The sequence below is a fragment of the Neltuma alba genome, unplaced genomic scaffold (genome assembly GCF_004799145.2).
Source record: "Neltuma alba isolate B1F8T4 unplaced genomic scaffold, ASM479914v2 tig00010750_pilon, whole genome shotgun sequence".
NCBI lineage: Eukaryota > Viridiplantae > Streptophyta > Magnoliopsida > Fabales > Fabaceae > Neltuma > Neltuma alba.
In genome coordinates, this window is record NW_021635576.1 from 19,490 (window position 1) to 45,083 (window position 25,594).

Below are 25,594 nucleotides of genomic sequence, written 5' to 3' on the forward strand. Positions count from 1 at the left end.
TGATGAGTTTGCCGCTCAGAACTGTCGCCACTGAAACATGAGAATCGACGGCGACTAATGTCGCCGCGGAAGCTTGCTTCGGCGGCGACATTGTTGTCGCCGCAGAATCTTGATTCGGCGGCGACAAGGAGGTCGCCGCCGAAGCTTGATTCTGCGGCGACAAGGAGGTCGCCGCCGAAGCTTGATTCGGCGGCGACAAGAAGGTCGCCGCCGAAGCTTGATTCTGCGGCGACAAGAAGGTCGCCGCCGAAGCTTGTTTCGGCGGCGACATATGTCGCCGCTGATTGTTATTTTAATTATTTTTATAATATATTAATTCTGCAAAAACTTTTATTTATATTGCTGATAAATATTATTAAAAGGTTTAATAAAAATAAAGTAATTAACACACAAATATGGTATATTAAATAATAAGATTTATAACCATGAAAGTGTTCTTTATGTCTCTAACTGAAAAAAAAAATTATTCAATTAAAAGATACATTACATAATACAGAAGAAAAATTACGTAGAGGGATCAATATTAGGGACGCTAGAAGTAGGGGTATCTGCAGGAGCATTTAACTGCATCTTTTGCATGAAAGCAGTGAACTGAGCTTGTATTCTCTGTTCCATCAACTGCTCCATCCTTTGTTCAAGTTGCGTACGCTCTGCTTCCATCTTTGCTCGCTCTGCAGCACGTTCTGCTTCTATCTTTTCTCGCTCTGCTGCACGTTCTGCTTCCATCCTCTCTCGCTCTGCAGCAAGATTTGCTTCCATCTTTTCTCGCTCCTCTTGAAATCTTCTTTCAAACTCTTCATACAATTGGGTGCGTACATTCTCAAGTGAATCACTAGATTGAGTGTGAAGTCTCTTCCTCCGAGGCTCTGCTCCATAACCTTTTCCTCTAACATATCCTGACCTCTCACCAAGAACAGCTGTCAATATCTCATCAGAGGTCATTCGAGCATCACTCTCTAAGGATTGCTGCTGAACGAGCTCATGCATGCGATCCTATAGTTACAAATTACAAATTACATGAATGAAAAAAATATAATTATTTAATTAAATATAAAGGACAGATATTTATACATACATGAATCTCTTCAGATCGCGAATCCACCCACTGTAACTGGCCATCTGCAGTCTTCCTAGTATGTGTTATCTCCCAAACCTGATCTGGGGGGGCAGGCTGTCCAGTGGTGGGGTCTCTCTATAAAGCATAATATACAAAAATAACAAATCTTGAAAAATAAAAAAATGGATAAAAAAATAAAGTGTAGTGAAGAGGCAACTTACTACAGAGAACTCAACCTCCGCAAATGATCGGGGACCACATGTATGCTTTGTTACTTGTTTTGCTCGGTTTTGTGTGTTTCTAGCACTTTTGTTCTACATCAAATTTGAGTAACTACTAAGTATGTTGAATGATATAATTATATTATTCATTTAAATAGTTAGTATTTAGTAAGATACCTTAAATGGATCTGATTGAAAATATGTCAATAACCACTCCCAATCTTCAAAACTTACAGTTTGAGGTGGATTTGCCAACCTTTCTTCATCAGTGTCAAATTTCTTATAGTGGGTATGCAAGTTGGTCTTCCAATTTCTGAAAGCATTTTGCAATGTGGTCACTATCATCTTTTGGAACTTCTCTTCATCTGTTGCAACAGCAGGTTGAAATTTTTCCTAAAATAAAAATCAATATCAGCATAAGTACTTGTTTTGAATGCATAAATAAAGTAGGATATACATTTACTAAACATAAATTGTACCTTCACTTTTAAAATCATAACATCAATATAATTTGTGTAAACATTCCTCCATTCAGCACAATCCTTCAAAGATATTGTGGTTCTAATAACATAACCACAATAATTAGCTAGCTCTCTTGCTCCTTGCCCTACTGCTCTTGTCATGTCATCTGTGAAAGTAAGCTGAATTTTTCCTCCAAATTTAGTCATTAAGTCCACATTGAGCGACTTATAAACTCCTCTACCTTTTTTAATTATATTAGAAGAGCCTATCATTCAAGTGAACAAATAATATAGTCAAAAGTATGTGATGCTAATTAGTTACTTGTATTATATAAAAGTAAAGAAAATTTACCTGCACTACTGTTTTGAGTAGGGGGAGAGTCGACAGGCAATTCCTCAAATTGTACTTGGAGTGGTCGAGGTGAAATGGTATGTCCAATTGCAGGGGTAGAGCTAATACCTCCACTACTTGTGCTGCCATGTCGTGTGAAGGAAGAGCTTCTCCCACCCGTCCTCTCTTTAGCCCTGACATATCCTGCAATAATGTACAAAATTTAGATTGTTTTTTATGTTAATAAAACTACTCTTTATGAAGATAGTATATATTAAAAAAATTACAAAATCTAACTTGTTAAGAATATATTAATAAAAACTACCATTTATGAGGATTGTAGTTTCATTCTGTTGAGTCCTCTGTGGTACTATCACTTGTATCATCATCTTCTATTTCACCTTCAATGTCACTTTCTTCTTCAGTATCACTATCATTACCATCAAGCACATCTTCTTCATCACTATCGTCATGAACTAGTGAATTAGATTCACTATCATCAATAAATCCAATCTCCATATTACTTCTTTGTGATGGTTCTCCTACTTGAATGAAAGTTTGGGGTTGCACATCATCTCCACACAAGTCAATAAAGATATCATGCTGTATAAGACTTGCATTTAAATCAACCACCAATTGTTGATAAGGCTCTTCATCAACCATTGCAATATTAACATCACTACCAACATTAACATTCTCAATCGGCATATTGAACAAGTCACGTGGATTCGTTTTGACAACAACAATCCAACCCGGGTCAACAATATCATGAGTGACTTGGTAGACATGGCATAGACAGCATGAGTTTGGAGCTTTCCTTGCATATGGAAAGTGAGCCTGAAAGCCGAAAATACAGATGCTGAGTCGTATTTTTCACATTGTCTCGCAAAAAAATTTTAAATTTTTAAAAAATAAATATATAGAATTTATTGCATAAGCTATAACTTCTCTTTCGGCGAACACATAAGCTATAACTCTAGCCATTAATCCAGACCTAGCATAACTTCTGAAAAACTATTGATGTTACCAAGAAAAGTATTTTTAAATTTAAATGCATATTTTCTTAACTAAAATAACCTCAAACGAGTAATGACGATCACAATAATAATATAAATTCGAAAATATATATTTATTTTGAATATTGGGAAAGTCCTGAAATATATTAATATTCATATATCATATATGTTATCCTTCATACAGAAGTTTTTGAAACGTGACAGCTTAACAATATAAAAATATTATATGCAGGAAGAATTACATTTTTTTCTCAGCACAGGAAGAGTTACACTGAACTATATAGTTTTGGGCAATTATATATGAAAGAAAAATGAAAAAGTGAAAGAAAATAGCAGATGCCATTGAAAAATAATGTCAACATGAGATGTTAGAAACATGCAGCCTTTTTCATTCTTAGATTGCACAATATAAACTTGGGGTCCCTAGGCATGTTTGAGGCGACTTAGAAATCAGTTCCCTCCGCGTCTTTGAAGTTTTGTAGGATGACATGTTTTATTTAAATCATTATTGTGAAATGTATATGGTTGATACTATTAGATCCACCCTTTGATTTTAGTTGATCATTTAATGATTTTGATTATCATAAAGGATCTTAAATTGTTTCAATCAAATTCGTGGAATTATTATAGCTAGTTAAAATATTCTTTTGGCTGTAGCAATTGAAATAATTTGAGATTGGCAAAGAGACCAAGCAATCGTAGGAAAGCTAGAAATATGATCATTGCATGACTAAGGAAAAAAGCTAAGGCTACATAAACGCATGCAAAGGATAGAAGATGTTGAAGACAATATAAATATATCAGCCCCCAACGTTCAGATTACGGTTCAAAATGATGTATAAGAAGCATGAACATAGATAAGAAAACAAGGAGAACAAAGAAAACACACTGTGCAATATACTTTATATTATGAGAATTTACAAGTTTGTTATGTGTTCTGCTCATTAAGTAAGAGCAAACCAAACAAATCTTGATCATACACCTGTAAAGGTTCTGAGTGAGCTGTGAGAAAATCATGTAATTAGTTATGGGTAAGCCATGCAGAAACCCTGAAAGATTGAATCGGTTGCATGTGAGTTCATTAACCTATGCATTCTTAACAATGTGTGTGAGATCTTGACTCCAACAAAAGATGGACATGTTATTGCACAGTCGATGGTGTTTCCCTGCTCAAGCTTCTGGTTCCAGGGGTATTGTCAGGAATCCAGATTGTGTCCTATTAGTTTTTTTACCCTCTTTGTAAGGACAAAATAGGCCCAAAATTTTTTCAACCCACCTAATATCTTCTGGTGTCTAGTCAAAACATTAACAACCTCACTCATCTCAAAACTAAGGTTGGCTAGGTAATCTGTCCAAGTGGTGCCTTTCTTATACTTCACATGTTCAAAACTATCGAATTATTCCACCATCCCATGGGTATTCAGATCCGGGGATAGCCACTACGGCTAAGGGACAGGGGAAAGGGGAAGTTCCAATGAAAGCTTTTCAAAGGTTATATATTAGCGATTGATTCGGAGGATAGAGAATGGAGTTGGAAGGCAGTTCAGTCTTGAATCTTCCCTCCCTCACTGATTGACTCCTCCGGGAAATGTCGAATAGTAGGGACAGCAGTTTAACAGGACACTTTTTTAACATGTCGAATAGTAGGCATTTCCCATATGATATTCCTCTCCTGTTTCCTCCCCCCACACCACCATATTTCCCCAAAGTAAATAAAGTTTCATTTACATAATGATCGATTATCATTTTTGGGTTTTCTGGCCACCTAAACTCATACTCAAATATACTTCTATTCCTCCAATTTCACAATAGCCAACAAGTAAACCTAATCGGTGAGAGGCTCGACCTTACCTGGATCTGTACTAACGGTGACGAAGCTGGAGAGTAGCGGCGATCCGGCAACTGGCGAGCAAATAGTGAGTTGCGGCAGCAAGCACAAATTGAAGGACTAGGAGGCAAGCTTGGTTGCAACTGCTACGGAATGGGGTCGCCGGCGCTGCGCAAATCACGAAAGGGGATGGGGGAGAAGCAGGTCTGAGGTCCCTCTTCGCCGTCTTCGCTAATCGGTGAGAAATGAGAATGTGAGATGCTGCCGCTAGCGCTAGGTTTGGAGGGAGAGGGGATTTGGGGATGAACTCGTGCGCGGCGCTGGTCTGATCTGGTGAGAGTGAGGGAAAAGTAAACTTTCAGAAGATTAGAATTGTTTTGGGTTTCAAAATAAGAAACTTTACATACAAAAACAATGCGCCAGCCTTGCCAATAACACACGTGGGTTCAGTGGCAGGGGAGTGTTAACTATTATAATTATCAGATCCCCTGTTCGAACTAGCCAGGTAACATTAAATGTTTTTTTTAACCTTTTTGAGCCAAAATTAATGTGTAAAAATTAGACATTTTCCAGATGGCCAGCCAGGCTAATAAATTTAATTGAAACCATTGAGCAATAGAAAATATATATAATATGCAACTCTATATGTTTTACAAAATTTAATTAATCACATTTTAAATTAAAAAATATAAATAGTAATAATATTTAATTAACTATATACATGATTTTATTATCTATATCTCTCACACATTTTTAATTAATTATATTATCTCCTTTAATGATTTTATTTCTCAATCCTCTCATACATATGTTCATCATCAAATATTATTATGTCAATTAAGTATACTCACACTAATTTAATTATAATAATCTCTCACATATGTTTAATTATGTTATCTCTTTCAATTATAATATCCTTCTCTCTCTCACACATACAGACTATCTCTCTTCCAATAATATTTACATCTACCTCTCACCTCTCACCCTCTCACTCTATATTTCATTACTTATCCCATCAAACTTGCATACTTTTTCACGCATGCCTCGATCTCATTTCTCTCCCATGCATAATGTTTTTCTATTCCATCTCTCAAACATTTGGATATGGGATATGTGTGTTAAACACACACTCCAAACTTTCTTCCTCTTCCTTTCTCTCTCAAACACCATATTATCTTTCTTTTAGTCTCTCTCTAACACAAAAATACATAAAAAAAACATTAATTATCAAAGTTACTTAATTACGCAAATAAAAGATTATAATATAAAATTTTTACAAAAAAAAAAGATTAAAAAAATGTGAAAAAACTTTCAGCGGCGACATTTGTCGCCGCTGAAAGTGAGCTTCAGCGGCGACACCAAGAGTCGCCGCTGAAAATAAGATTTAGCGGCGACAAAAGGTCGCCGCTGAAAGATATATTCAGCGGCAACAGGAAGCGTCGCCGCTGAAAGAGACATTCAGCGGCGACAATTTAAGTCGCCGCTGAAAGAGGATTCAGCGGCGACTTGAATTGTCGCCGCCGTAGTGCACACTTTCGGCGGCGACAAATTTTGTCGCCGCTGAAAGTTGAAGTTACAGCGGCGACAATAATATGTCGCCGCCATAACTCATACTTTTGGCGGCGACATACTTGTCGCCGCAGAAAGGCCGACTTTCAGCGGCGACAATAATTGTCGCCGCTGAAAGTCATATTTTCAGCGGCGACTCCCTTTGTCGCCGCTGAAAGTGGTCGCTGAAAGTCCAGATTTTTGTAGTGATTGTTTTTCAATGCAAATTATTTCCTTTCATGGATCGACCAATAAGGTCTTTGTCGAGCGTAAGTGCCAGGAGGATCATAGTTGCAGCCAATGAAAGTGCCTCCATTGTTACACCTCACTTTAGCACGACCAACACGAATCGAATTCTTCCATACCACTTGAGTATAATGCCAGCACTCCCCACCAACGCATGAGTTGCTATTGTAGCCATACTTCGCCTTCTCAGCCACCCACAACTTCATGGCGTCCGTGCCCGTCAAGTCGCCGGAGCTCCCTGTGAGGTTCTCACCATACTAGAAGTTAGCCTTGCGTTGGTTAGCATAGTTTCGGGCATAAGCAGCCACGGTATCATCCTAAACTATGTTTGGAACTCCCACTTGTGATCTTCCTGCGTTGTGGGCATTCACATAGTCCCGTGGTGAGTCCTGAGCATAGGCCATGATGGCAAAGAGAGCAAAGAAGAAGAAGAAAGGAAATGGAAGCTTTGATGACAACTCCATTATTCATTATTTTGTGATGTGTTTGATGAAGAAAATGGGAGTCCTTAAGGAGGAATTTACAGGGATTTTCATGTGGAAAATTAGCAGCATATAGCTCATGTAATGGGGGAGAGAAAGAGACTGATACATCTGTCTCTAAATTGTGTAGACTGGATATTTTGGAGGGATCCTATTTGGTAAAAGATTAAAAGAATGTATACGCTAAAGGTTTTTATCTCAGATGACTCTTTCGAATGTGAACGGATAGAAATTTTCCACGAAACCCGAGTATTAATAATTTACAACAAAGTTTTGGTAATTTAACTCTTGCATTAGGGTTTTGATAATTTTGGTGTTTCATTAATTCACATTTATTTATATATTTTCATTAAATTTTCTACTAACTATATGATATTAAGTACTGTCAGATTTTCTACTAACTATATGATATTAAGTACTACTAACTGTATGATATTAAGTACTGTCAAAGTGTTCCTAATGGAAGTGGAGTCCTCATTTGCGATCAACACCATGTGCTTATCGGTGTAATGCATTCTAGACAATTCAAAATCTGATATGAATAGTTGTGATTTAAAATCTTTAATACGTAATTTTCTCAATGGTAAATTTATTTTTTTAAAAAGTATTAGTTATAAGATTATCTTTATTTTAAATTTTTTATTTATTAAAATGAATAGTAATTAAACAATATAAAAAAACCCTAAATTCAATTTTGACCATCTAAAATCAATCTGGATTGTTCAAATTAAGATGAGCATTCTATGCTCATCATTGTGACGAGTATGGAATATGCTTTTGTGAAATTGTTTTTAGTTGCTTAAACACTAGGTCTCAAGTTTGAATTTGTATGAATGGAAAAACACTTTTGGGAAGAGCTAGTTTCAATTAGGTTTGACAGCACTCGAATATGGCCTAGTTAAGTGGCCGAATCAAAATGCTAGGGGGATGTTAGATATTTTATTTATTTATGATATGATACTTTGAATATTTGAAATTATATATAGACATTCTGCGTATCCAGTCATCTTATTTCACTAACGTATTCTAAGTGTGCCCTCTTGTTAGTTTTGACAGGTAATAGACGTTACTTCTAATAGTCATCAATATGCCAACAAGTCAGGGAAAAGATTCCCTAACAGATTTCTTCTATTTGTGTTTTACGCTTCCCGTTTTCAGAGAATATCTAGCATGCAAAAGGTATTTATGTGAGCTTTTTTACAACTACTCTAAATTGTGAGATTTTTTTGTTGTTGTTATGTGCGCGTGTGTGTGTGTGTGTGTTTTTTTTTTTTAAAGTTTTGTTGGGGCATGCTCAAATTAGATGGCCCGATCAACGCGAGGATCGTGTGGAAAAGTCAGAATCGAGACTTTCCGACGTATTTCGAATGAACAACAACTTTAATAAACCATTGACTTCGAGACCATAGTTTATACCGAACGGTGCAATTTGTTCAGTTACAGATCTTTCTAACGAAATTTAGTGACAAAGTTTTTATTTAGCGACAGAATTAGTGATGGATTAACAACAAAATCATATAAGCCGTTGCTAATTTTTCTGTCACTAATTCGCTAATTACCGCGGATTAGCGATAGAACATTTCCGTCACTAATTACTAACAGAAATTTTCCGTGGCCAATCCCTCACTAATTAGTGACGGAAAATTTCCTTCATAAATTAGCGACGGAAAAATTCCATCACTAATCTGATTTTTTTAAAGAAAAATTAAAATGCTACGTGGCGTCTCTACAGCTGCCACCTTATTTGTGCACGCTTAGTTTCACTAGTTAAGCTACAATGAACTTGCTGATTTATTATACAAAATTAAATATCAATAATATTCTCTTACACAAACAATTATATATACACATATACCTTATTAGAAACAAAAAAATAAGTTATATGATAATTTTAATCATAACTATTTTGTGACAAAATAATTTTTAAATATTATTTTACTATTTAATTTATAATTTTTGTTTAAAAAAATATTTTTAATATAATATTAATTTCTAATAACGCTAATCTTGAATTTTAAATCCTAAATAATTTTTTATAAATATGTTTTTTATATTTAATTTTTATTTAACATTAATAAAATATATGTTATAATTATATATTTATTATATTATATTATATTATATTATCTATATGTGTTTTATATATTTGATGAAAACCATTTATAATTAGTAAAAAAATCTTTTAATTCAAAAAATAGCTACCATAATAAAATCTAATAGATTATTCTATATAAAAAAATTAAATAATTTGAATAGATTATGACAAACAATATTCTTCTATTTATATATGCATTTTATATAATTTATTTTCTTAAAATTTTTTTCTATATACCATTTGTTTTTGCGTTGAAGACTAAAATTAATCTATATTATGAGTATTAATTATATCATGATCAAATTTTACTGTTTAATGATTGAAATTTAAAGTTCACTTCAACATTAGTTTGATTTATAATTATAAACTGAGGTGTTCATATAAATTCATTTTTTGGTTTTGAATTTCTATTATATATAACATCTTTCAATATATTGTAGATATAATATAATTATTTCTTTCTTGTATTAATTTGCATAAGAGAGTTATTAATATTCTTATCATATTTGTTTAATTATTATTAATAATAGAGAGGTGATTTTAATGAAATATAAATAAATTTTTCTAAAAAATTGCCTTCCAATTCTCAATATATACCTAATGAAAAGATAAACGATAATGATATCTTCATTAACATTATATCAATTTATTTTACAATTGAAAATATAGTTAAATTATTTTATTTTTAATTATTTTATTATATAAATTGTTGTAAGATTATAATCTAAAATGATAAAATTTAAAATTAGTGATGGAATTAGCAACGGAATTTTTGTTGACAAATAATTTAGTAACTAAAATTAGTGACAGAATAATTTTTATGCCTAATTCTGTCGTAAATTTTAATTATAAAATTTTAGCAACAAAATTAGCGACAAAAATTTCTGATAGAAAAACTTCTGTCGCTAATTCCATGACTAAATATTTACTATCAGATTTTTCAATAGATTAGTGATGGAATTTTAATTCGTCATTAAATCTAGCCGCGGAATTTTCATCGGTGATTCATTAGAAATTAGCTACGGAATAATCTTTCGTTGCTAATTCCGTCAGCAATAAGTTATGTTTTTGTAGTACAAAAATCTAATACTGTGGGAAACAGTAATGAATGAGACACATTGTCCCTAAGACGGGCTATAAATTTTTTATTAATCATATATATTGATTATCAACTCATTTTTATTTTCTTGTCGTGATCAACTCATTTTTATTTTCTTGTCGTGATCATATTCCGCAATAAGAATGAATAAAATATAAAAATCTTGTTTAATTATAAATACATGTCTACATCAGTGAATTGATTACTCTTCAAATATGATTTTTGTAATTACATAGAAAGAATCAAACACGAAACTTTGCTAAAGATGTCCATATATAACTATTCAATGCTATGAAAGGGAATAGAAGCCGTGCAAGGAACGGCACATGCGCGGACCACCATTGTGTTGTCATCACATGGCCCTTCCAATCCAACCGTTCAATGCTATAAATCAAAATATTTAGTTTGTAGCGCAAATTAAATTAAAAACTAAATCTTAGATTTAGGATCAGAGGTAGTATGAACAAAAAGACCCATTATTAGTTTTTATGGTTTCATCAAATTTTGAATACCTATATGGACTTTCTTTAAAATCAAAATATATGTTATACAAACATCTTTTTTAGTTTTGGGATTCAACTTCCATCCACTCAATTATACCCCTCCTTAATGTAAATATTACTTAATAATTATCATTTAATCATATATATGATATGTCATTATTTGAATTTACAAAATAATGTTAATACATATTATCATATTATAAATTTAGCTAATTTGTAAATAAAATTTTTATTTTACAGTAAATTTAGATGTTTAATTTTTTTATTAAAATTTACTTGTAATGTAATTTTTTAAATATATATTAGCTGAAAGTGTTTGGTATTGTATATATGTATTTTCAATTGAACTAAAAGTTATCTCTTAATTTAGTAAATTCCGTAAAAATATTAAACAGATCATTAATAAATATTAATAGTAAAAGATAAACTAGACATTTAATATAATGAGGGGTAAAGTAGTAAACAAGATTTATTCTAATATGTTTAATAAATGTTAATAGTAAAAGATAAACTAGACATTTAATATAATAAGGGGTAAAGTAATAAACAAGATTTATTCTAATATGTTTTTTAATTAAAAAATATACATAAGGTTAAAATATACGTTTAGTCCTTTAAGTTTACATAAAATCTCAATTTAGTCCCTTAAATTTATAAAGTATAGTTTTAGTCTTTTAATTTTAACACCGTTAACTCTCACTAATGGAAAGCTGACTCAGCAAATCTATCAGCAATTAAATGTACACGCTAGAGATGTTTATCTCAGAGGATTCTTTTGAATGTGAACGTACAGGAATTTTCCATGAAACCCGAATATTATTAATTTACAACAAAGTTTTGGTAAATTTACTCTTGCATTAGGGTTTTGATAATTTTGGTGTTTCATTAATTCACATTTATTTATGTATTTTCATTATTTTCTGCTAACTATATGATATTCAGTACTGTCAAAGTGTTCCTAGTGGAAGTGGCTTTAGCTGCTTAAGCATTAGGACTCAAGTTTGGATTCATACAAATGGAAAAATACTTTTGGGTTGAGCTAGTTTCAATTAGGCTTCACACAACACTAGAATATGACCTAGTTAAATGGCCATATCAAAATGCCAGGGGTGATTAGATATTCTATTTATTTATGATATGATATTTTGAATAATTGAAATTATATATATAGATATTCTGGGCATCCAGTCATCTTATTTAACTAAAGTACTCTTAAGTGTGCCTCTAGTTAGTTTTGACAGGTGATAGACGTTACTTCTAATTGTCATCACCATGCCTGCAAGTCAGGCAAAAGATTCCCTTACAAATTTCTTCTATTTGTGTTTTAAGCTGTCAGTTTTCAGAGATGATCTACCATGTACAAAAGGTATTTACTTGAGTTTTTTTTAGAACTACTCTAAATTGTGAGATTTTTTTTAACTACTTTTTATATGCTTCTAGAATTTGTCATACGGATTTAGTTGATAGGCTAGCGAAAGCTTCTCATGACATGGAAGCTAATTTTTGTTTTCTTGATCAATCTCCACTTTTACTGTGAGGGATGGATCTTGATAAATGAGATTAATTTGTGTACTGATTTGAAGGAAGTTTCTTTTTACTCAAGAATAGTTTTTAAAAGAATTCACAATATTTAAGTTTTTTTTTTCCTGTTAGTTAAAAGATATATTCTTATTAAAAGTAATTTTGTTCGAAATATTATCAATTACTAAATAGGAGTATATTTTTTAATAAAAATTTAAATATTGACTTATCACGATTTCACTGAACCCAATTGGTAGAATTAAGTCATTTGGCGGAATTAGTTTGCCACCATTTTGTTGTTGTTATGTGTTTTGCTTTTTTTCAGTTTTGTTTGGCCATTTTCAAATTAAATGGCCCGATCAACGCGAGGATTGTGTGGAAAAGTTAGAGTCGAGACTTTTTTACATATTCCGAATGAACGCCAACTACAATAAACTATTGACTTTGAGACCATAATTTATATCCAACGGTGCACTTTGTCCAGTTGGAGATTTTTTTTCCGGACGAAAATGACAGTTAAAGGAATCTAAACATTTTAATATTAATTTAGTAATAGTTACATGTCTTATACTTTTTCGTCATATAATTATTTCCATATATGCGTGGGTACGGGGATGGGAATGGGACCAGCCCATTCCAGTGAACAGGGAGGAGATGGGATTTTTGTCCCGTGTCCCGTTCCCATCCCAGTCCATTTCTCTTTTTTTAAAAAAAATTATAAGTCTTTATATAAATTTTTTTATGTTATAATACTTATTTTTTATTAGGCTTCTAAAGATAAAAATATTATAACAAAATATTATGTAAAAAACTCAATTATATAGTATAAAAAAAGGATAAGAATAATACTGTAAAAAAAACACAGTAAAAGAAGTATTATATAATGATTTTGTGAATTATTTTACTGCAGAAGGAAATTTTGTTGAGATAATACTACTACTTAAGAGATAAAAATCACTATAAAAATTATTATTATTATTAATCCATAAATTGAATAATCTAATAATAATTATTAATAAATAATTTTTTTAAAAAAATATTTCAGGACAGGACGGAATGGGATAGGTTGCGTCCTGTCCCATCTCTTCCGGAGCTCACTAGAACCAAAGACAAATTGAACACCCTTATATGGTTAAATAGTCCAATTTATATTGATGAAAAATTCTGCATGATAATTAATAATTAAGCAATAATATGTAAATACAAAAAATCTATTATTGTAGGGAATAGTAATGAATGAGACACATTGCTCCCTAAGACTTGCTATAAAATTTTTTATTAATCATATATATTGGATATCAACTCATTTTTATTTTCTTGTGGTGATCATATTCCGTAGTATGAATGAATAAAGTATATTAAAATCTTATTTAATTATAAATATATGTCTAATCAGTGAATTTTATACTTTTCAAATTCTTAATATAAGACTTATTTAATTAATTTGATTAGATTAAAAAAGTTAGGTAAGTTAGTTGATTATAAGAAATATGACATGTCTTTCTTAAAACATTATAATCATCTTCTTTAATGTCCTCGTTTCCTTTCCTACTTGATTATAGTTGAGTGTATATCAACATGAGATAATTTAAGAAAAATTAATAAATATGACAAATGAGTTATATATTTAGAATTAAGATTAACTTAATAATTAGTTCATATATTAAGAAATGGTGGGATATTAGATTTGATGACTCTTTAAATATGATTTTTCTAATTACATAGAAAGAATCACACATCGCAAAAGATGTCCATACATAACTATTCAATGCTGTGAAAGGGAATAAGCCGCGTAAGGAAAGGCACATGTGCGGACCACCATTGTGTTATCAATATCATCTCACGGTCCTTCCAATCCAACTATTCAACGTTATAAGAGTTTATATTATCTCTTGTGTTAAATATAATATTTAGTTTGCAGGAACAAATAATACTAAAAATTAGATCTTATATTTAGAACAGAAGGTAGTATGAATAAAAAGACTCATCATTAATTTTTTATAGTTTGATTAAATTTTGATTTTTATTCATATAATTTAAAACTGTGGTTTTATATTCCTCTAATTTATTAAGTTCAAAGCATTAATTTCCTGTAGTTTTATAAGTATTTGAATATAATTTTAACCACGCTAACTTTCTTAATTCCCATAAATATAAGATTAACATCGTTAAAAATATAGACCCAAAATCAAAACTCATTAGAGACCAGAATCGAATGTTGCTAAAAAATAAAAAATAAAATACGTTAACTTTCTCTCTATTTAACTTAAATTACAGAGATATTTTTTTTATTTTGAAAACCTATACAGACCTCCTTTAAAATCAAAATATATGTTGCACAAACCTTCTGTATAGTTTTGATATTCAACTTCCATCCAATCAATTGTTAGTTGACTGTTAAATCATAAGGTTGGCTTTTTTTTTCCTCACCAAAATGTGCCTCCTTAATGCAAATATCACTTAATAATTATCATTTAATTATATATGATATATCTTCATTTGAATTTAAAAAATAATTTTAATACATGTTTTAATGTTTTTTTTACTATTAAATCGATTACCATATTCTAAATTTAACTAATTTTTTAAATAAAATTTTTATTTTGCAATAAATTTAAATGTTTAATCTCATTTATTTATTAAAACTTACTTGTGGTGTAATTTTTTAAATATATATTAGCTGAAAATGTTTTGTATTGTTGTATATTTGTATTTTTAATTGAATTAAAAAATTATCTCTTAATTTAGTAAATTTAGTAAAAATATTAAATAGATCATTGATAAATATTAATAGTAAAAGACAAACTAGACATTTAATATAATGAAGGGTAAAGTAATAAATAAGATTTATTCTTATATGTTTTGTTGGATGTGGAAGTAACATAAAATAATAAACTCTCAAATATGAGCTGAAGAATCCAATTAATTTATTTGCTACTAGCGAAGCCCTTATATAGGCTTTACAAAGACAACATGCTTGCTAAACAATAGCATGCATAATGTCACATTCCGCCAATTTTAACCCTAAAAATGTGAATAATAAATTAGACAAAGGTTCAAGTAGAAAAGTACATTCAAAGGTGAAATAACTTTTGAGTTGAGATCGAACTTTTGTCCGGACTGATATTTTTGAAGTTATCGGTCCAAGAAGGGTAAAATAAAAAAATTGGAAAAAATTTCAGAAAATTTTCAAAAAATAGTAAAAAAAAGGTAAATTAGAGAGTTTGGAACCCTATTTGAGATCCTAGAAGTGGAAATGACAAAAAAATAAATTATTACAGATTTTTTTGTAAACAAATGTTTTTTTCCCAGAAAAACAGTGAAAAATTAGCCAGAAATAATTATTTTAAATATGTAGAGGCTCTCAACTCAAAAAAAAATATGTAAAGGCTCAATAATTTTAAAAAAATATATGAGAAAATTATTTGAAGATTTATTTGAGTTTATGAAATTATTTTTAGGCCCCGAAAATGAAAGGATTAATTTTAGAATATTTATTACCGAAATCTTGTTGGTAAAGCCTGATTTCGGAGAAAATTCAAAATAAATAGTTAGAGGTTAAGATAAACTCTAAAAACATGCAGGGAACCTATCTATATTAAAATATGATTTTTGATGGGTAGAACTAAATTTTTGGAGGTCTAAAAATATTTTTAAAAATAGTAACCGATATAGTGAGTTTCGATTGGAAATTGATAATTTATCATTGGGCCATATTTCCCTTTCCTTTCTAATCAGTTTTGGACTCATTTTGAGCCAAGAAAGCCTAGGAATTTCAAGCATCCCATGGTCTCTTGCCTTTCTAATGATGCAATAGGAGGCTTGTAATTCGTCCGAGATGATCCAAGGTATGATCCAAGTTCTTGATCTGATATGTATGTGGTTTCACGATATTAATTTGAAAATTGGCCTAAATCGGTTATCATCTAATAATTCTCCTTGACTGTAAAAATAAAAATTTAATCCTTCCTTCCAAGGAACTTGTCCCTTGCTTAGAGGTGAGAGTGGGTTTTATTAATGAGGCATAGACAGAGAAACATTTGAGGCAAGGTTGCCAAGGGTACATGGTATTTCTTGGTGCATGCAGAGATAGAAGAGGGAATTGAGAAAATACCCAGAGGTATTCCCAAAAGAGATTAGTGGACTCACACCTAAGAGGGAAGTAGAATTTGCAATTGATTTGATGCCCAGAACAAAACTAATTTCAAATGCTCCTTGCTTGATGGCTCCTAATGAGATGCAGAGTTGAAAAAGCAAATAGAAGAATCATTAGAGAAGGGTTGAAAAAGTAGATAGAGGAATCATTAGAGAAAGGTTTTATTAGATCTAGCATATCCCCATGGAGTGCTCCCATATTATTCGTTATAAAGAAAGATGGGAGTTTGAGATTGTGTATTAATTACTGAGAATTGAATAAAAGTAATGGGTCAAAAGTTAGAGACCCTAGTTAGAAGAGGTCTCAATAGAGGTCTTTTAACTAGAATTGAAATAAGCAGACCACTGATGAGTTAGATACCTGACCTAGATACCATATAATAGAAACATTTGAAGGATTATGCCTACTGGGTGGTATGATGATCAATGCATAACCATGTAAGTGACATGTCAGAGAATAAGAGAGGATAAAGGGAATAAGAATCATGCAATATTCTTGAGAATAAGAAAGATGAGAACAGATAAGAAGGTTATAGATGATAATTACACTAGCAACTAGAATAGAGAAATAAATATGTTTCTAATGGTGCTCAAATGTTTGATAGTGCTTTCAATTGGACGAAATTCCTGTAGATGATTGCTATTGCCCACAACATTAAGTAATTTTAGTAGAGAGGCTTCCTTTGATAAAGATATGGCAATTGAAAAATGTATCCTGGCAAAGATTGGGTACGAGAAAAATCTTGGTCATGAAGTACCTCTCCAAGAGTGAAAATATCCTCTGACACAGAGCTGATGCTACTCTCACAGGGAGTAAGCTATCCTCTATAGAAAGTATAGAAAAATAGCTCAGATGGAGTCAATAAGTGATACATCCACCATTGATAGTACTAGAAATGGAGGGCAAATAATTGTTCTAGTATGAGCAATGTGTTCTCCCATAAGGATAACTCCTTTTATGAGGATAGAGAAAAGCAGAAGAGGCAAGGCGCAAGATGAGCCTTACCCTGAGGAGAGTAAAATTGCTCAAGAAAAATGAAAGCGTAATATGAGGTAGATACTCCTTGAGCTTAACAGGGTACTACAGTATCATAAAGGATAACAAAAATAAGATGATATAAGTCTTCTCCTGATGCTCTTATGAATTGACAAGAGGCAGCAAGGACTGCAGAATCCTAAGACAAGTTAGATTGGCATTGACAAGTAAATAGGCCCTAAAGATGAGGTAGTGCCTAAAGATTAGAGAGGCACAATGAAGGGACAGTGGCCTGAAGTAGCTAAACTCAAGAGCTAAGGGAAAGAAAAATATAGATAGATGAATGATTTCAGAGTTAACAGAAAGAATTGAGTAAGGCCTGAGAAGGTAATACTGGCATCTGTGATCAGTCTTGAGGAATGATCAGTTAAGTTACTAATTAAGTGGAGGTGACTTATTTTGTTACTCAATCTTATGGTGGTCTAAAGTCTCCTAGAAATCTGAATGTGGCTCAAATAGATGATAATACTCTAGGGCTCACAGTGGATCCTAAAGAGGCTTACGGTAGAGCACAATAGCTCTTGAGGTCATAGTAGACCAAACCTAAAAGGAAGCGGCTGAGCCATAAGAATAAGAGTATAGTACCTCTTTGAAAAGATAAGGACCGGGGATGAGTTTAAGATATAGAAGCCCCCTCCAGTGGTTGACTAGTACAAAGAGCATACCCTTAACCTTTTCACAGATACCATTATTGTTGATTAGACCAAAAGCTATAAGTCTTGGACAATGTGCATTCAGGCAAGCTAAATATGAAATGAGAATATAAAAAAAAGGAAATAGAACCTTGAAATAAAGAGAAAAATGGCTGATAATGCCAAAACACCTGTTGAGGGTAGTGAAATATCATAAGGATAGGTATACAATTATGGCATTATCTTGAGAGAATATGCCTAGGTAACACGAGAAAATGAACAATGCCAATAAACTAATAAAGTACCTAAAGATGAAAGCCATGCTCTTGTAAATGATAGATAGAATGGACTATTCAGAATTGGTAGATATGCTACAAGCCTGTGTATTAAGTTTTAAAGGAAAACTGGAATGAGTACTTATTGTTGGCATTCATTGTCCACAATAATAGTTACCATTCCAGTATATAGATGGCTTTGTATGAAGCCTTATATGGTAGAAAGTACAAATCACCACTGTGTTGGACTGAATTGAGTGAAAGAAAAGTCTACGGTCTAGAGATAGTGGATTAAACCTCAAAGCAAATAAAGATGATTTGATAGAGATTGTTAATAGCACAAAGCAGACAGAAAATCCATGCAGATATAAGAAGGAAGCCATTAAAGTTTGTAAGTAGGGATCATGTTTTCCTAAAAGTATCTCCAACCACAAAAGTGGGTCAAACCCTTAAGGTGAAAAAGTTAATGCCGAACACCTTTCCAAATTCTGTCAAAAGTTGGGCTGATAGCTTATAAATAGGCCCTACCCCCTAATAATCTTAGTTAGATACATAACGTCTTCTATGTTTTCCAGTTAAAGAAGTATCAATCAAATCCTGCTAATGACATAGAGTATGATGATATCACACTTTAGGATGACTTAATGATTGAGGTACGACCAATAAGGATTAAGGATCGGAAGGTTAAGCAGTTGCGAACTAAGTCAATTCTACTAGTTAAAGTGATTTGGAAGAATCTGACACAAGAAGAAACAACCTAGGAAAAGGAAGATGAGATAAAGAGCGGTTACCCAAAACTCGTCACCTAAGGTATGTTTCAAATTTCAAGGACGAAATTTATTTTTAAGAAGGGAGAAATGTTAAATCCCGCCAATTTTAACCCTAGGAATGTGAATAATAAATTAGACAAAAGATTAGGTAGTGAAGTAGACTCAGAGGTGAAATAACTTTTGAATTGAGATCTAACACTTGTCTGGATTGATATTTTTAAAATTATCAGTCCGGGAAGAGCAAAATGAAAAAATTAGAGAAAAATTTTACAAACTTTCTGAAAAATAAAAAAAAAGGTAAATTAGAAGGTTTCGAACCCTGTTTGAGGCCTTGGAAGTGGAAATGGCATAAAAATAAATTATTATAGAATTTTTTATAAACAATGTTTTTCCAGAAAAACAATGAAAACTTAGGTGAAAACAATTATTTTAAATATATAGAGGCATCAATAATTTTCAAAAAAATAAGAAAAATTATTTGAGGATTTATTTGAGTTTATAAAATTATTTCTAGGCCATGTAAGTGAAAAATTATTTTCAAATATTTATTACTGAAATCTTATTGATAAAGCTTGATTTCGGAGAAAATTCAAAATAAATAGTTAGAGGTTGATATAAATTCTAGAAAAATTCAGGGGACCTTTCTATATTAAAATATTATTTTTGATTGGTAGAAATGAATTTTTTGTGGTCCAAAAATATTTTGAAAACAGTAATTGATTTAGTGAGTTTTGGTTAGAAATTGATAATTTATGATTGGGCCACACTTTCCTCCCCTTTCTAATCATTTCGGGGCTCATTTTGGGCCAAGAAAGCCCAAAAATTTTGTGCAGCCCATGGTATCTTATGTCAAGAGAGTCCAAGCCCAATTTAAGCCCAAAATACCAAGAAAAATCAAGAGTAGAGGAACGCTTGACTTCATCTAAAATTTAAGGATGATGAAGAGGGACACATATCCCTTTAAGTGGTAGAAAATAAGGTTATTTTGGAGGGGTTATGGCTAGCTTGTTATGTCTATAAATACCTCCCCAAATAAGCATAATTAGGCCAAAATTGGAGAAATTAGGGGAAACTCTGCTCAACCAAAAACTCATCATAAAATAACACCTAAAACCTTGCAAAGGAAGGAAAAATTATCAAGCTTCAAGCAAGGATCCATCAAGGTATGTTTAAACTTGATTTTGGTTAGGTTTAAATGTTGTGTTGGTTGAAATTTCATGACAAAATCATAAGTCTACATGCTGGCCAATTTCAGTCACTACAAGGAAGAAGCATTAGGGAAGGATAGAAACCATGAATATAAGCTTGGAAGGATGTGTTTAATTAATGTTTGGATGGAATTTTGAAAGAAATCCTAAGTTAGCGATTTAAGGGATCTATTCAGCCACTATGTGTTCTTGAAGCTAGAAATTATTTCAATGTAATTTGATAATTTTAACGATTTTAAAAAGTATTTTTGTGTAGGTAAACACCAAGAAAAAATATTTAAAATCATTAGAATCAAAAATAAAAATTTAGGACCCCTAAAGCATACTATTCGGCCAACATGAGTTAAGGGGGAAGGAATGTAATTTTGTTAAATCTGATTTAATATTTGGATTCTACAAAAAACTTGTGTAGGAATGGCCCAAGAGCAAAGATGAAACAATTATGTTAAAAATTAAGGAAAAACACGTTTATATGAGTTTATTGTTGAGTAATGGTGTTTATACTTGGATTATTGGTAATATGGTATATGTTTATGCTTGAATTGGTAGGCATTATGCAAGAAAACAAAGAGAAGCACTAAATCACATGGAGGCCAAATTGTATACTTGAGTAAGAGGTAACATTGTACTCATAATTTGATTGCTTTCTTACTAGTTTAAATGTGTATGTGTTATTTGGTTTAGATGGCCATGATGTGATTGAGCAAATTATGTGATTATGTATGAAATTCTATGTCAAATATGCCTTGGTAATATGTAATGTAGAATGGTTCAATGGCTTGAGTTGTGACTCTCTTTCCATAGCAATGAAATGGACATGAAATGTTGCATAATAATCTTAGTTTCATGATAACATGTCACAGTTTTACACAGCATGATTAACATGATAATTATAATTTATTGCTACTGAGATTTCTTATGAAATCTCATTCTTTTATGTTCAAATATCAACCAACTAAGGGTTGGACCAAGCAAAGAGAAAGGAAAGGAGATTATCTTGGGAGAGAATTGAGTTTAACACCTCTTGAGGAATATTTTGTAAATTATGTATGAATTATTGTAAATTATTATAATATTGATCAAGGATATCATGCATGTGAATATTTGATCAAGGAATCATGTTTAAACATGTGCTATGTGATTGAAATGGTCCTATGGGGTTTAAAGACAAGAAAAATCAAGAAAAACATGAAAAGGGGATAAAAGAACCCTAAAAATACCTCATTTTTGTACTAACAAAATTCTCAAATGAATGAGATTTGAGCTTAAACATGGCCAGCTTATAGGTTATATTTTTTTATCTTTAGAACAAGTGTATTTCATCAAATTTGGAGTTTTGTACAAAAAGTTATGTATATCTAAAGTTAAGTATAAATTTTAAAAAATTAAAAAATTACCATATGAACAGTATCACTTTGTGTTAATTATGGGATTGATTGATATGGACTAGATACCAATGAGTATTTTTTCCCTAAAGACCATATTGAGAGCTTTAAATAGAACTTAGAACCACTTTATTTTGATTTTTCTAGAATTAGTTATGATTTTTCAAAATTTAGCTTTGGTTAGGGTTACATGAATAGTAACCCGAATTTAATGAATTTTTAAGTTCAAAATTTTCCAATTTAAGGCCATAAGAAATGATTTTAAATAGTTCTAATTGGGATAAAATATAGTTTAAAAGTAAGGTGTGACACATAAAGCCCATAAATCCATGATTAAAGATCATGACTCTAACAGACCTATTATCCTAACTAAAATATCCACTCGCTAATAAGGAGGAGCTGACCAATTCAAATGACAATAGTAAATAAACAATAAGAGGATAAATCCCAACCGACTAAATAAATGACAAATAAATAATATCCTAAATAATAAAAGGATAAATCCCAATAATGCCTCCCTTAAACTAACAAGTCATAGACTTCCAGTTTAATTAATGTTCCTATCGATGATAGCCTCCCTCAAGGTACAAACAGCCAGTAACTTCCTTAGCTCCTCAAAAACTGCATTTTTTAGGGGCTTGGTTAAAATATAAGCAACTTGATCTTCACTTTTGCAGTAGATAACATCAATAATGCTCTCTTCATGAGATCTCTAAGAAAGTGAAATTTCACATCAATATGTTTGCTTCTCCCATACAATACCTGATTTTTTCAAAAGTTTGATTGCTGAACCATTGTCACAATAAATTGGAGTTGGGTCTTGCTGGATAGAATGAAGCTCAGCAAGAATATTCCTCAACCAAATTGCCTGACTAGCACACACAGTTGTAGCCATAAATTCTACTTCTGTGGTGGACAATGTTACAATTGGTTGTTTCTTGGAACACCATCAAACAGCACCAGATCCAAACACAAAAACAGAGCTTGAAGTACTTTTTCTATCATCTTTGTCTCCAACAAAGTCACTATTTGTAAAGCCAATTAAATGAGACTTTCCTCCTTTCTTGTACACAATATCATAATCAATGGCACCTTGTAAATACTTGAGGATTCTATTGGCAGCTAGCATGTGAGTCTCCTTTGGCATCTCCTATCTACTAATGAGACTAACAGAATACATTATTTCAAGTCTAGTGGCTGTTAAATACATCAAACTTCCAACAATTTGTTTGTAAAGAGTGATGTCAATATGCTTTCCTGGAGGACTCTTCTCCAACTTCAGCCCCAATTTTGTTGGTATCGTGACAGAATTGCAACCTCCTATTCCAAACCTCTCTAAAATTTCCTGGACATATTTCTTTGTGAAATAAAAATTCCATTGCCAAATTGCTTCACTTTAATACCCAAAAAATAATGCGTCAAACCAAGGTTAGCCATATCAAACTCTTTCATCATTGATTGCTTAAACTTTTCAAGCAATGTTGGATCATCCCCGGTATAAATCAAATCATCTACATATAAGCATACAATAACAAGCTTGCCATCTTCAATTTTTGTATAAAGTGTATGCTCATATGGGCATTTTTTAAAACTTGCCATAGTAAAATAAAAATCAATAAGACTATACTAGCCCTTGGAGCTTGCTTTAGCCCATATAATGCCTTTTTCAGTTTATAGACCCTATGTTTTTTTTTTTTGGCCTCCATGTTTTACATAACTAGGGGGTTTATCAACAAATACCTATTCTTACAACTCTCCATGTAGAAAAGCAAATTTCACATCTAGTTGATAAATTGGCTAACTGTGTTGAGCTGCAAGTGCCACCACCAATCTAGTTGTATCAATTCTAACTATCGAAGCAAAGACCTCCCTGTAGTCCGCACCATACTCTTGCTTGTATCCTTTGGTCACCAAACAGGCCTTGTATTTGTCAACTTCACCATTCTCATTGTATTTGGTTTTGAAAACCCATTTGACTCCTATAGCCTTTTGCCCCTTTGGAAGATTGGTAAGCTCCTAAATGTTGTTTTTCTCAATGGTGGCTATCTCAGCATCCATTGCTTGTTTCCACTTTAAATCTTTATATGCATCCCCAAATGTTACAGGATCATAATCAAAAAATAAAGCAATATATGTGAGTGAATCTTCATTTTCAGATTGATCATGTCCACTAACCTCATAATCAGCCATCTATGCCAGTCTTCTTCTGTTTCGTTGAGGTCGAGAACTAATGCCTTGTTGGTGAACCAAGGTAGTGGTGCCTTCTTCAATAACAGGTTGCTCTTGCCCCTTGCCACTATCATCAAGATCCAATAAAAGTGGCTGGTTGAGTGGATTTTCATGCCATGGCCAAAAGCTATCTTCATCAAATACCACATCCTGGCTAATAATGACCTTCTTGCTGATTGGATTGTATAGTTTGTAAGCCTTTGATTCCTTGCTAACACCAAGGAAAACACACTTCTCCGCTTTATCATCTAGCTTTGTTGTCTTTTGATCTGGAATATGCGTAAATGAGATGCAACCAAACACTCTAAAATATTTAACATTTGGTCGCTGACCAGTCTAAGATTCTTTTGGTGTCATATTTTGAATAGCATAAGAGGACTTCTATTCAAAACATAAACACCCTAGGATACAGCTTTAGGCTAGCAGACTTTTGGAAAATTGCTTCTTCACAAAAGGCTTCGCACTACATTCAGGATTGTTCAATTCTTCCTCTCGCATACTCTATTTTGTTGAGGAGTATAACCTGCTGTAAGTTGTCCATATATCCCATGAGAATCATAAAAAATTATAAATTCCTGTGAGAGATAAACATACTATCTCATTTTCAACCAAAGCTTTGAAGCTTTTAAAGACAATAAAAGCTTCAGATTTTTCCTGCAAGAAATATACCCAAGTCTTCTGGCTAAAATCATCAATAAACATTATAGAGAAACGTTTACCTCCATTGGATATTGGGTTATATTGGTCCACAAATATCTAAGTGAACCAATTCTAGTTGCCTTTTAACTGTCCAAGATTTGCTTTGTGGAAAGCTATCATGAGGTTGTTTGCTAACAATGCAATCTTGACAAATTTCTGTAGGAGTATCAAAATTAAGAAGACTAGAAACCATCTTTTTCTACTGTAACATTTTTAATTGTCCAAAATTTAGATATCCATATCAGTAATGCCAAAGCCATGCTGGACTACTTACTTTTGTTGAAAAACAAAAATTAGTAGAGCTAACATTTTGCACAGAGTGGGAAAAGCTTATTTGCAATAATCTTGGCTTCAGCAATCAAGCCACAATAGATCTCACAAATTCTGCAAACTTCACATTTAATAGACACCTCATAGTCTTTATCTTGAAGCTGACCCATACTAATAAGATTTGTTTTCAAATCTGGAACAAAGAACATATTAGAGATAATCTGTAAGGACGACTTTGTTTGGAGTTTCACCTTCCCTTTTCCTTTGACAGCAATATGAGAATTGTCTCCAAACTTGACTGTTGTGTGAAAAGTTTCATCTAAGTCAGAAAATGTAGATTTATCTCCACACATGTGGTTGCTACAACCTATGTCCAAATACCATAAGTCTGTATGGATTTCATTTGATGGTTGACACACCATTAGCAAAGAGACTTCCTCTTTAGTCCTAGTCACTTCTTCAGCCTCTTCGTTTTCAGTCACTATTGCAAAATTAGAGTTTTCTCCATGTGCATTTTTTAGTTTTAT

General features: G+C 32.1%; 1 long non-coding RNA gene across 1 annotated transcript; it reads right to left on the bottom strand.

Moving 5' to 3' along the window:
* Positions 1-702: 702 nt before the first annotated feature.
* LOC114758810 (uncharacterized) lies at positions 703-24,256 on the bottom strand. Its single transcript, XR_003741854.1, has 3 exons — positions 24,246-24,256; positions 22,922-22,928; positions 703-784 (listed from the first exon to the last, which is right to left on the bottom strand). It is a non-coding gene; the product is annotated as an uncharacterized LOC114758810 (long non-coding RNA).
* Between the last annotated feature and the right edge of the window lie 1,338 nt (positions 24,257-25,594).